General features: G+C 38.6%; 1 pseudogene; it reads left to right on the forward strand.

The window, feature by feature from the left end:
* Positions 1 to 523: 523 nt before the first annotated feature.
* The window catches only part of LOC105420882 (uncharacterized), a 74,697-nt pseudogene continuing 60,570 nt past the window's right edge, over positions 524 to 14,650 (forward strand).

Below are 14,650 nucleotides of genomic sequence, written 5' to 3' on the forward strand. Positions count from 1 at the left end.
ACTCATCTTCGTCACATTTCGCGAGTGTTGAGGCAAGACAAGTTCTATGTGAACTTCAAAATATGCACATTTGTGACAGATAACTTCAAAATCTGCACATCTGTGATCAAAATAAGGTGGATGTAATTGTAAATGCGCCATCCGCTAAATCTTTGGGCCGATTTTGATTCCTTGGAAATTCATATCCTAGAATGAATTTCCAGGAAGGTCAGCTATTTTCCCTGTTTAGGGGCTGTGAACATTATCGGAGATGGAAATCCATCTCCTCATTTCAGAACATTTTTGAGAAATCGATCTTCCTCTAGAAAATAAAGGAAGATGCACATCTAGGAAATGCTTAGTCTAGACTAGCTTGCAAAATAGCTATAACACAAAATAAGGTAACTAAAACCATATTTGAAAAAAGATTTCTCTTGATTTTAAATTCGTAATGAGACAAATAAGCTAAGTCCATTCTTTTCGGTTGAGAGACTATGGTTGCTTCCATTCAGCTCCCTCAAAGAATGAATAATCTGAACTGATGATGGCGATTATAGCTATATTAAACACTAGGGATAGTGGAGATGCAGATGAAATACCCAATTTCAGTAATGGACCTTGACCATTGAAACAAAAAATGGGTTTGTGGCTTATAGTTTGTAATTTGTAGTTGACTATATAGTTTGATTTTTTTCATAGTTTTCTTCCCTTTAAAATGGTCCCACTGTTAGAGCTCTAAAATAACATTTGGGCTGAAATAGGTGGGGTAGGAAAAAGATATGAGGATATGTCTTCTTCACACACTAATACAATGGGTATCTTCACACATTAATACAATGGGTCAAGCCCCTTGTGAACTCAGCAAATAAAAATATATCTTGTTTTCTGATAAAACTCCTCACATAGCGTTCGTTCAAAATTCCCATCCTCCACAATCCTAGGTAACTCTGGTTATAGTCTCTTGAATTGCTTTCTATTTTTCTAATATTAGAGGAACATCCTTTATGGTCAATGGTTATCTCGATTCCAATACAAGGCGTTGAAAGACAAGTCAAGGAACTCGATTCCGATATAGACGAGGACCTCATTTCCACTACTAGAATTTATAAGATCAATTTGCTAATCCTCTAGTGATACCTAAATCAATTAAATGGAAAATAATGTTCCTTATCACAATTAATCTGAATCCATGATGCACGAATACTGTGAATATTTGGAGCGATTAGAATAGAAACAAAAATTTCAATAATACGTACTACCCAGAAATGGGTATTTGTCAAGAATATAAGAGGTGGAGAACCCTTAATTGTAGGTATCTATACAACAATACAAATCCTAAAGGATGCAATCCATTAATTGTAGGGATCTATACATCAATACAAATTGAATGAGATAGGACTCATTCAAATGTGGGCTGGGAAGGAAATGGTAAACTGACGTTTACCGAGTCTCTAGCCGTAATACTCCCCCTCAAGTTGGTGTGCGTAAGTTGATGAGACCCAACTTGGATTGTAAATAAGTAACTTTCTCTTTCTGAGAGGCTTGGTTAATATATCTGCTCGTTGATTACTTGTTTGGAGATATTGAGTTTGGATGATGCCTGCAAGTAACTTCTCACAAACAACATGACAATCCAGCTCTATGTGTTTGGTGCATTCGTGAAACACAGGGTTGGATGCAATGTGCAAGGCAGCTTGATTATCGCAGTAGATGAGCATGGGTTGTAAATGTGGAACTCTTAAATCTTGAAGGAGATTTTTAAGCCAAATGAGTGCACACATAGTGGTGGCCATGGCCCAATACTCGACTTCGGCAGATGAGCGAGATACAGTGGATTGTTTCTTGGTTCGCCAAGATATGGGGTTGTTTCCAAGAAATGTACAGTATCCGGTTACAGAATGACGGGTAGTAGGGCAGCTGGCCCAGTCTAAGTCACAATATGCAAAGAGCTGCAAGGAATTTGACGATGGCATGAGGATGCCTTTTCCGGGATTTGATTTTAAATATCGAAGAACACGCATAGCTACATCCATATGAGGTTGTCTCGGTGTTTGCATGTTGAAACACCGAGACAAGTAAATCAGGTGCCCAAAAAGTCGTCGATAAGAGCTTGGGTTGTAAAGACGAGTTTCATCGTCTGCATTGAGTTTCAGATTTTATTCCATGGGAAATGCGGCGGGTTTTGCCTCAAATAAGCCTGTTTCTTCCAAAATGTCCAAAGTGTATTTCTGTTGGGAGATAAATATTCCCTCTTTCGATCTAGCTACTTCGATTCCTAAAAAACTACTTAAGGAATCCGAGATCCTTTAATTTTAATTGACGGTAAAAATTTGTTTTATGGAATCAATTGTAGAAGGATCATTCCCGGTGAGAATGATGTCATCAACATAGATAAGAATGACTGTAATCCGGTCTTGAGTTCTGAGAATGAACATTGAATAGTCTGTATTAGATTGTTGAAAACCTGCTTGAATAAAGGAAGTAGAGAATTTGGAAAACCAGTTTCAAGATGCTTGTTTGAGGCCCTATAGAGATTTCTTTAGGCAACAAACAAGTTGTTCTCCATGCTCCTCCTCTCGAAGAAATCCAGGAGGCAATTGCATGTACACTTCTTCAGCTAGGTCCCCGTAGAGGAACGTGTTGTTGACATCTAATTGGAACAAACGCTAGGATTTAACAGCTGCAATGGCAAGGAGGCATCAGGTGGTGACAAGTTTGGCCATAAGAGCGAATGTCTTGTGGTAATCAATGCCTTCGGCTTGTGTGTAACCTTTTGCTACAAGACGTGCTTTGTAGCGTTCAACACTTCCATCTGCATGGTATTTGATTTTGCACACCCACTTGCACTTGATGGCATGTTTTCCGTGTGGTAAGTGTGTGACGGTCCAAGTATTGTTGGATTCAAGCGCTCTTATCTCTGCAGTCATGGTATATCTCCAACGGGCATCTTTCATGGCTATGGTAAAATTTTTGAGCTCATGGTTCGATGATATGGAAGCAAGGAAGACACGATGTTAGGAGGAAAATTTGTCATAAGAGATGTAATGAGCAAGGGGATAGGTGATACTTGTTGGTTGACCATGCGAAGATGTGGTATTGGTTGTAGGTGAATAAAGTGCTGGAGAGCATTGATAATCTGCAAGCCAAATAGGCGAACGAGATGTTCTTGAGGATTTACGAGGCAGTTCATTGGTAGGAGGGATTGGATCCAATGGTGTTAGTTCAGCAGATGGAAAATCCGTAATTGGGGTAGGTGGTGGAAATTCGAGAAGTTGAGTGAAAGGGTTAGGGCAAGGAGAATAAGGCACAACAGAAGTTAGTTGAGGAGGTGAAGGAAGATGATTTATCTCAATGTCCTCAATAAGTGGGAGGGGTATAGACGAAGAGAGAGAGAGGTCCTTGGTTTTGCCTTTCTCAATAAGAAATGGGAAGATATTCTCATGGAAAGTGACATCTCCACTGACAATGAATTTGTGGCCATCTAAGTCAAATAGCTTGTATCCTTTCTAACCGTAAGGGTAGCCGATAAAGATACACTTGTGTGCACGAGGAGAAAATTTATCATGTACTTTGGTGTGAGCATAACATAAGCAGTCGAATACACAGGTGTTGGTACGAAAGGTTCAGTGTTAAACAAGGCCTCATGGGATGAACATCCTTATAAAACAGAGGAAGGTAATCGGTTTACTAGGTATGTGGCGGTTAAAACACATTCTCCCCAGAAAATGATGGGTAGGCCAGCTTGGAAGCGAAGGCCTCTTGCTTTTCAAGTAGATCTCTATGCTTGCATTCACCCACTCCATTTTGTTGGGGAGTATTTATATAAGATCTTTGGTGTAGGATGCCTTTTTCACTCATAAACCTTTGCATTTGATGAGAGAGAAAGTCGGTGTCATTGTCGGATCTAAGGGTTTTAATGGTCGAGTTGAATTGGTTTTGAACCATAACATAAAAAAATTTGATTTGGCAAAAGGTCTTGCTTTTGAATTTCATTAAAAAGGTCCATGCACAGTGGCTAAAATCTTCTACAATGGTTAAAAAATAGTGTGCTTCAGTGTGTGTTGGTGTTGAGTATGCTCCCCAAATATCACAATAAATAAGCTCAAAACGAATGGAACTTTTATTAAAACTTAAAGGAAATGGATCTCTAGTTTGCTTGGCTACAGGGCAAATTTCACAAGGACAATAACTATTCCTTGAAAAAGAAAAAGAAAAAGAAAAAGGTAAGTCTTTGGATAACTTCCTCAAGCGCTGATTGCATGGGTGACCAAGGCTGTTGTGCCAGAGTTGAAAAGAGGAGGTTTGATTGCAGAAACTTTTTATTCTTGAATCCTTGTAGAAATAAAGGCTGTCATGTTCTTCACCCAGACCAATTACCGTCTTCGTTGCTAAGTCCTAGAATACACAGTAATCAAGGAAAAAAATCGCAACATAATTATGAGATTTGGTTAGCTTAGTCACGGATAACAGGTTCAAGTCAAAAGAAGGTGGATATAAAACGTCAGTAAGTTGTAATGATGGTGAAAGGGAGCAATTTCCTTTATGAGAAACGTTAACTATATCACAATTTGGAAGTCTGATATTCTAGTTTGGATGCATCGTATTTTTGCTTAACAAAAGGTCTAATGAGGATGCCATATGATCAGATGCCCCTATATTAATGATCCATGATGATGAAAGAGACGGTAAAGAAGCACAAGACATAGTCATACCTGTCAAGTTGGCTGATGATTGGCTATTGTCAATGTTCAACAAGGACATAAGTTGAGAATGTTGTTCTAGAGGGAGGTGAACAACTATAGAGTTTTCGGCAGATCTATTGATGTCCTTGTTCCTAGCGTTTGCAGCAGTGGCATTGTTACGAGGAGCTTGTCATCCATGGAGTTCGCGACGTTGATCCTGGACATGCCCAAAATATCCGCAGTGATCACAATGGGGCATGTCACATCCTAAACCTCCACGTCCATTGCCTCTTCCGTAGAATTGGTTGATGTAATTGTTGTCTGAACAAGCTCTGCCACGACCATTTCTACGAAAGTTACCCGCAGTCATAACAGCTCCTTTAAGGGATGTGTGGAATGAATTTGAACTGCTTGTTGTCGTTCATCTTGAAGAATCAAAGCATATGCTTTGTTCATGGAAGGCAATAGACCTATAGTGAGGATATTGCTCCTCACATTGGAAAAAGAGTCTTTCTAGCCCATAAAGAATTGAAACACCCTTTCATTTTGTTTCAATTGGGTGATTTCTTGGATAACACAACAAGAGCATTTTGGGGTGAGAGTTAGGGAATCAATCTCATCCCAAAATCCTTGAACATGATTTGAACATGATTTGAAATGTCACGAGTAATGCGATAAATCTGAGCAGCATTACCTTGTGAAAAGCGTTCTTGCATGTCCTCCCATGCTCTTACGTGGTTTCAAAGTAGATAACGTTAGATCATTGCAGACAACGTTCCAAATCCAGGACAAGACCATGGTATTGCAGCGATTCTAGGTAGCGTGGTTGGATGCACATTCCTTCGACTGAGCAATAGTGTCGTTAATGAAACCAAGTTTGTTCTTTACATCGAGAGCAGTTTTCATGGCTCTCTTCCAGAGTGGATAATTTTCTCTGGTGAGCTGTTGAGAAACCAACAATATTCCCAAGTTGTCCAAGTGATGAAGATAGAAGGGAGAAGATAGATCAGTGACTTCTCCATGCGGTGTAGTGGACATGGCTGAAACGAAAAGAAAGTTCCATAGAAAGCAACAATTGAGAAATCTTTTGGATCAATTAAGCTCTTTAAAAAAAACTTCGTCAGAAATTGGAGAGCTTCACCTTCTCACGTGAAGGCACAATCAATTAAAAGGAAGAAATGAGATGATGGTTCACGTGAAGTGTAGTCGCCCTTCGGTAGGGGTCAGGGGGCGGGGTCGTGACATGAAGGCATAGTCACGTGAAGGCATAGACACTTAAAAGGCACAAAGAACTCAAGCAATGAAGAGGACAACCCTTTCTTCTGCTCCTATTCCAATGACTTTAGCAAGCGACGCATGAAGCACTATATCCATGAGATCAATATACAGCTGTGCCCTAGAGATGGAGTCGGCTTCGCCAATGTCAAAAACTCGCCAGAAAATGGCATGGAAGAGCAGCTAATCTAGAGCGGCTTTCTTGCGATCCAAAGGCAGAGCATGGTAAGAAATTTCTGGAGTGTTCGTGGCTGGAATATCAACCGGGGTGGCGAGAAGTTGGTCGGAGCACCAGGCACCCATGAATATTTGGAGTGATCTGATCAGAAACTAATTTTCCAATAATACTACTCAAAAATGGGTATTTGTAGATAATACAAGAGGTGGAGAATACAAGAGTTTGAAGTTCGCAAAGAGGTTCTATTTCAAGTTTACCCATCTCTCACCTATGTGGTATTAGCTAAAAAGGTCTAGCAGAACCATGTGACTGATTAGTCCCTGTTTGCTATAACAGATTCAATGATTCTCAAGTACTTTGCTTGTAGTGAAGGGGCAAAGTTATATCTCGAGGGACGCCATAATGCTGATGTAGATTAGATTCGGGAAGTTCGAAATAATGGTCATACTCTGTTACAACATTTTACTGTATGGTTGGTTTTTTTGTAATTGTGTTTGACTATTTACACGGATTATAGTATAGATGAATTGTCATTATAAAGATAATTATAATCACTAGCTCATTATACGAATGTGTATATGCATGTGTTTGTCTATGTCAATTTAGAGATAGATCTCAAGATTTCATAACTACCGTGAAAAGACTATGGTGGTTTAATGATAAATTCCAGTTCTCTTTCTTGTTATGGCCCTATAATCTCATATTTTTTATGGGAGAATCTCAATATGTAATTTCTGTTGTGCATGTGTACATAGAATTATAAAATGAATCGTTTGTTTTTATTTTATTTATTTACAATTTCACCTAAGTTTATATAAGGTTCCAACCTTAAATTATCTCATTGAATCCTTTGAAAAGAGTTGTTTTAATGTTGGAAAACCCTTGAATTGATCATCCCAATATTGAGAAGCATGGATATGAAAAAGGAAAAGATTTCAAGGCCCAAAAATACTGCATCTTGCAATACATTATCTGGACTGTCCATGTTCAATATTTTCATGTGTTTATAGATCTAGTTGATTTGAACCATTTTTGGAGATTAAAATTTTATAAATAGTGATGAAAATAGATTCTAAATCCATCCTAAGAATTTTTACACCAAAATTACATCTTATGATAAAATTTGGAGGTGCACCTTACTTTGTACCTCATGTAAACCACACCCTTATATATATATATATATATATATATATATATATATATATATATATATATATATATATATATATATATATATATATATATATATATATATATATATATATATATATATATACATATGGAAAAATGTGAGATTAGCCTACTAGTTCATATGAACATATGAGCCCAATGGCCCAGATTGAATCTGGGCCAATCTAATCACGGATGTTCTGTAGTGTTTGAATTTTAATTTTTTTCTACAAATTCAAATCATTTGAAATTTTAGGAATGTGTTCATCAAAATAGTTGAATCTTCGAGAAACATCAAAAAAATATTTTATATGAAATAAATTGACCAAAATACCCCTGGAAATTTCTGAGGGTATTTTAGTTGTTGTTTTTCACAAATACTTATTTTTATATTTTTATTAGGTGATCCTGGATGAGAAGAACACACTTCTAAAATTTCAATTGATTTGTATGTGTAGAAAAAACATTAAAATTCAAACACGAAATAAGATCGGCCTTGATTCAATCTGGGCTGATGGGCTTATATGTTCATATGAGCTAGTGGGCTAATCCCAGCTTTTTTCAATATATATATATATATATATATATATATAAAGGAGTGATTCGATGCAATGATTGTAAAATAATATAATGAAACAATCTTCAAAAACCATGTTACGGCCATTTGTTCGGCGCAAATTTTAAAAAATATGATTTTTTTATTCTAATGAACTATCACAAAAACAATAAAAATTTTAAAACACAACTTAGAAAGTGTTTTTTCGGCCGGTTAACATAGGCCATCCATTTTAGTGCGATACTTAGATCTAGGCCTTAAAAGGATCATTTTTCTTTCCAAAATTTTCAGATAATTTAATTATGATTAGATTAACAATTTTTAATGAAAAAAATTGATTTTGAATTCATTAGGCCTTATATATTTTTTGGGGGTATTTTGGTCAATTTAGTTTCTGCAAAAAAAAAAATTTATATTTTGATTAGGTGTACCTCACTAAGATGAACACAGCTCCAAATTTCAGGTCATTCTAATTTGTAAAAAAAATGAAAAATAAAACACTGCTAGACAATCGTGACTGTACGATGAACTTTGGATGGTGATGAGGGTAGACAAAATCACTCTTCATTTTCGCCTATAGGCATTGGGAAGAGTTTTCATATATATATATATATATATATATAAGAAGATGCTAGAATGAGCCCACTAGATCACATAAAAAAATGAGCCCTCATTAAGATGTACACACGCTCTAAATTTCAGATCATTCCCATTAATAAAAAAATAAAAATTGAAACACTATCGGACAACTGTGACTGTGCGATGAAGTTTGGATGGTGATGAGGGTAGGCGAAATCACTATTTATTTTCACCGATAGACATTTTGTAGTATCTTATATATATATATATATATATATATATATATATATATATATATATATATATATATATAAAAGAAAACACTACGTAACGCCTATAAGTGAAAATGAACAGTGATTTCACCTACCCCTCATCACCGTCCAACGTTCATCTCGCGGTCACGATTGTTAAGTAGTGTTTTATTTTTTATTATTTTTCTACAAATCAGAATGGCCTAAAATTTAGAGGGTATGTACATCTTACTGAGGCGCATCTAATAAATATATTTTAAAAATTATCTGCAAAACGGAAAAGACTAAAATCTCTTCAAATATTTTGGGGGTGTTTTGATCAATTTGTTTTCGTGGATAATGTTTTTTATATTTTTATTTGATGCGCCTCAATAAGATATACATACCCTTCAAATTTTAGGTCATTCCGATTTGTAAAACAAAAATGAAAAATAAAACACTACTAAACAATCGTGACAGCGTGATGAAATTTGGATGGTGATGAGGGTAGGCAAAATCACTCTTCATTTTTGCCTATAGGCATTGAGAAGACTTATATATATATATATATATATATATATATATATATATATATATATATATATATGGGAAAATTTTATATAACTTTGCAACATTAAAATGTAGAATTACAAATGCACCTCAAAAATCTATCGGAAAGGTTGTTTTAATGTTGAAAAACCTTCTATTTGATCATCTCGACATCGAGATATATGAATATAAAAAAAAAAGGTTTTTGAGTCTCAGAAATAGTGCATTTTACAACACATTATCTAGGACGTCCATTTTCAAGATTTTCATATGCCTATATATCTCCTTGATTTTAACTATTTTTGGAGTTTAAAATTTTTCGATTAAATATGAAAATAGATTTTAAGATAATCCTAAGAATTGGATTGTTTAAGACCGCACCTTTTATATATATATATATATATATATATATATATATATATATATATATATATATATATATATATATATATATATATATATATATATATATAAAGGTAAGACCCGCCATCTGTTTTCATTTGTTTTTTTGAAGAATTTGTCACTCGACACTTCAAGGATATTTCCAGTGCTCAATTTCCTGCGTTCAATTCAATACTTTCTTTCCATCCCTTCAATGGCTTTTTACACGTATCTACCTACTCTGTTTCTTCTTCAAATTGTGAATTTCAAAGAGAGTTATCTTCTTATAATATCCTTTTATGCTAAATGCAGATCATTAGATATAAGTTTCTGAGAAAGGCTTGAAGTTTTGAATTCCGAAATGGTTACTCTAGGGATGGAGATGCCGAAATTCATTTTTTCCAAAATATTTCTAAATTTCAATGGAAATCACGTACTCGGAATGACTAAATTGGATTGAAGTTTGGAAAACAAGAAATATCATTACTCTGTTTATTTTAGTTGATTTCAGCAGATTCAAATTGAATTTCTATTCATTGTAATCTAAAGTAGCTTTAAAAAAAATGTTTGGATGTTCAGGAATCTTCAACTTTATTGGTTTCTATTTGTGAGTCTGAAATTTGCAAACATTCACCAAATGTTTAGCCCATGTTCATGATTGTACTTACTGTTGGAGGATATTGTATTTCACGTGTTACCTTGAGTTGCGTTGGAAGCATCATCTGTTAAGCTCCTAACAAAGAAGAAACAGTAGCTCAAGGCAATTGATCTTACAGTTTCAGAGTGTAACTACATTTTCCCCCATTTGATTCATCTGGTGTCATACCATTTCTTACTGCACCAATTCACATGATTTTACCTTCTTTCTGAATGTGTCATTGTTCGTAAATGTAGAGACTTGGGCTATGACGGAATTGTGTTGGAATCCTGGTCATTATGGGCAAATTATGGAGTATTGCAAGATCAGGACATGCACAATAAGGTAATTCCCAGTGAGCCATTCATTACATTTATATGGTGGTTGACTGGACATTTGCATCCATAATTAATAGGAAAAAGGGTATAAACCGATGATATTTTTTGTTCCTGCATATTATGTCTAACTTGGTATTCTTGATGGAATTATCTATCACGATTCTTCGTAATATTGGTTTGCTTTGTGGAAACTTCAAATATATCACTTGTCTAAAACTACTTTATAATAACTCTAATGTTTTCCAAAAACAATTCATTAGTTATAGGGGTTTTGAAAATTGATCCGGTTTACTAGTTGTTTCTTGAAAATGATACTCTTGTTTAAAATGACAACTTGCAAAAGATAATCCCTCTCTCACCATGTAGCAAAAATGTAGCAAAAATGATGCCTCTGGTCAATGGTTCCAAGTGTGTTTCTATAGTAGCCCCTGTTGGAGGACATTTTTCATTACCATGGGTCCCCGATGCGAAATAAAAGAGAAGCCGGTCAATAAAGCCTAACAAACAGTGGAAACTTTGAAAGTCTCAGAATGACCCCAGAATTGGTCAAAATCTTCATAAGGACTCTCGAAAGTCTCATGCCAAGTTTCGTCGCGTTCCGACATGTCTAAGGCAGTGTAGACCGAGAAGCAGTTTTCACAGAATTAGCCTCTAGTATCTTGAAACAGACTCCTATAACTAGAACTATATTCTCAGTGGGTCAAATTACTATAGGACTACTTCTATTGGATCTGGCATGGTAAACCCCTTGGCGACAAATTTCAGCTTCAACGGACCTTCCAGGAGGAAGTTATAGGTAAAAGAGCACAACAGAAGGAGCTGCACGCTATTCCCGTGCGGTTACCCTGCAACTAAACTCCATTAAAGGGACAGTCACGTACAGTGACTTGTGATGCTTATATCTCTCTCGTCTGAGATCGGATCGTACTCAAACTTCTTGAAACGTGTTCATCTCATTGAGACAAGCATGTCGATATGTGGCACGCCCCATGACAATGCCCAAGCACGGAGAAAAGCTATAGAGAAATTCTTGATCGGTGAAGAAAGTTGCAAAAAAATCAACAGCAACATATATCATTCGAGCGGCCGAATCATGATGCTCGCAAACCTGATCGGCATAGAACAAGTTGCACTGCTTGCGTAAGGACCATGGCTATCACCGGTCCGAACCTCGCTGATGATGAACCGTCGGATTTCACACATGAAGACGATGAAGTGACTTCAAATTCAAACGCCTTTCGGCCAAAACTTCAACATTACAAAATTCTTGTCCGGACACGAAATTGAGCTATGTTTGTTGCCACACGATCATGACAACATTCTGTGTGATCCAACGAAGAAATCATGGAAAAACATTAAGAAACGACTACACTATCAATCCGAAGTTTGCATGATTCATCCAAAATTCAAGCCATGTGATTGTGGCCTAAAATCACAATCCAGGGCTCGAAGTTGGTATCAAATTGATTGTCATGAGGAGCCCTATAAGAAAACAATCATCTTTCATTCAAACGAGCACCAGAGCAACCCCGGATCATCGATGAAAGATCACGCAAGTTCTAGGGCAGCAGTAGGGATTGTTTTGAAATTTCAAGAATTGTTAGGAAGGGGCAAATCTATCATTTTGCACCCTATTGTCCTATTTTATTTAATTCAGTTAAATCTTAATTTTTTGAAATTAGGTTAATTTTGATCATCCACCCATTTTTGGGAAAAACTCTACATATACCACATACTACCATTGTACGAAGGCCCTTAGCCAAAGAGACTTTTGCTTAATAAAATCGCTATTTCTTCTTACTGTTGGGTCATGATCTGAGAGAGAGAGAGACAGGAGAGAGAAACTTTTGGATCGGTACCCCTAAGCTCAAGATAAATCTTTCTCTCTTTTCCTTTCTTCTTTCGTCCCTCGCTTCTTCTCACTCGTCTCCTTGGTCTGGGCTCTTCTCAGAGGCCATGCACCGCAGTGGTAGTGTTGTGCCTGCCTCTTTCTTTCTCTCTTCTTCTGTGGTTTCACAGCTCTTGGCTCTTGTTCAAAAGGTCTTCTCTTTCTTTCCGTCCATCTCCATCTCTCGACGAGACTCGCTAACAGTGCTGCTCATCGTTGTTCGCAAATGTGCCTTAGACGTCTCAGCGAGGAGCACACGCAGCGAAGCTATTGCCGTCTGCATGAGTGTTCCCTTATTGCACCCCTATCGTAGACGGTGATCCCTATTGCCGCTTGCGTAGGGTCACAACAATGCCTATCACCGTCTATGAGCTTCTTTCGAGCACTCGGTGCCTATCGCCGTCCAGGAGCTTCCTTCGCGCACTCGATGCTTATCACCGTCTGCGAGCCTCTTTCAGGCGTTCGGTGCCCATCGCCATCCGTAGGTTTCTCTTGCGTCCCAAGCTTATCGCCGTGTGCCTTAAAGGGAACTACCGCCGCACGCTTCACAAGTGGCTATTGCAGAGCGCTTCATAAGAGGCTGTCGTCGCCCGTGAAGGGTGTGTTGCCCTCTCGTGTTGCCGATGGTGATGCCTAGCATCGTCCGTAGTTCACTGCTCACCCTCCAGCCGTGAGTAGTAGTGTCTAGCGCTGTTCAAGGGCCATGATACTGTTGCTCCACTACTGTGAATGACAATGTCGACATGCCGTCGGGACCACATCTCTTCACAATCTTGCGCTTTCTCTTCATTCTCTTCTCTTCTCACTTAATTGAGAGTAGACTCGGCCTAACATTGTCATAGCGGTTTGGCTGTCGAGCAGTATTGCTGCAGTGCTGATCCAGAGTACCATGCATGTCTTACTTCCACACCAGATTAGGATAGTCATATCAGCCTCGGTTTCGAGTAGTATTGTCATCGTGCTGGTCCTGAGTACCATGGCGGTCTTGCTACCTCCCTGAGTCGGTCACTGGTCTAGCTATCGTGCTAGTCTCATCCCCTTATCAAGTTCCATTCTCTACCTTCAATCGAACCTTCCACTTCATCATCCTCACTCATCAATATGCATTGCTCTAAGACAAGGGTGGGTCCCTCGGCTCACTTGTCTTGCAAGTTAACCAAAATAATGTTGTGCAGAAAACAAGGAGATTGCAGGTCGAGGGAGGCGATTCTGAACCAACTAAATCGTTAGGGGGTTTCCGTTGTGATCTAAGAGGGCACCCGCGCGAGTTAACCCAAGTAAGTCACGGACCCAGGTGAGGTTGGTTCCACCTCACATTAAAATTCCTCTCTCACTAGTTGGACACCTACCCTTGTTCTGTGAACAAGGTTCCCGAGAGAGTGATCTTTGATCCCGAGTCTTCCAACCCGAGACACGTGTCACCCGATCACCTAGATCTGGAGAGGCGAGATCGAGGCACCTAACCAGCTTGGCGACTCCAGTGGGGACCTATTACCCCTTCTTTCGTTTCTCTCTTGCTCAATCAATACTCCTTTTACGTTCTGCATTACATTCTATGGCATATGGGTTATTCAACCCATTCATCCAAGTTGGGGATCTCCTCATCCCTGAACTCGTGACCATCTCAGGGAAATGAGCTGCTCAAGCTTCCTTTCCTACACTCTTTCTTAGTCAGGACTCATAGGCCGGCTCTCAGGTGCTCTCCTGGATTGGTGCGAGAAGGGACTTAAAGGTCCTTGACTTCTCGCTTCCTCTCCTTGGTGGACCCTCCACCAACGCCCCATGCATTGGTAGCACAGCTGCTGCCGTACACAGCACGCACCCTGCTACTGGTAGGTCCCTTGCAGGTAATATTGCTGAGGCACGCCGGAAGGCTGCCCTGTCTGCTTCCGTGAAAGGCAAGCAGGTTGCTATCGCCCCTGAGGGTCGCTGCAAGGCCACCCCCCGAGCTTCTTCACTACCCCGAACCTCTACACCTAGAGACTCGACACACAGAGGCAGAGACCCTACAGCCTCCCCCTCTCGCACACACCTAAAGGCTCATGGTCAATCCACTCGAGCCACACCTCAGGGCAATTTTCATGCTGCCTCGAGTTCACGTACAAGGCTAGGTCTTCTAGGGTCAAACCCTACGCGCACTATGCATCTGCTTTCCACAACTCGGGGCAGCGCCGGTTCTGCACCAGCTCGAGCACATGAGGGTCGACC

The sequence above is a fragment of the Amborella trichopoda genome, chromosome 1 (genome assembly GCF_054954075.1).
Source record: "Amborella trichopoda isolate Santa Cruz 75 chromosome 1, AtrichopodaSantaCruz75HAP2 v2.0, whole genome shotgun sequence".
In the NCBI taxonomy this organism is placed as follows: Eukaryota; Viridiplantae; Streptophyta; class Magnoliopsida; order Amborellales; family Amborellaceae; genus Amborella; species Amborella trichopoda.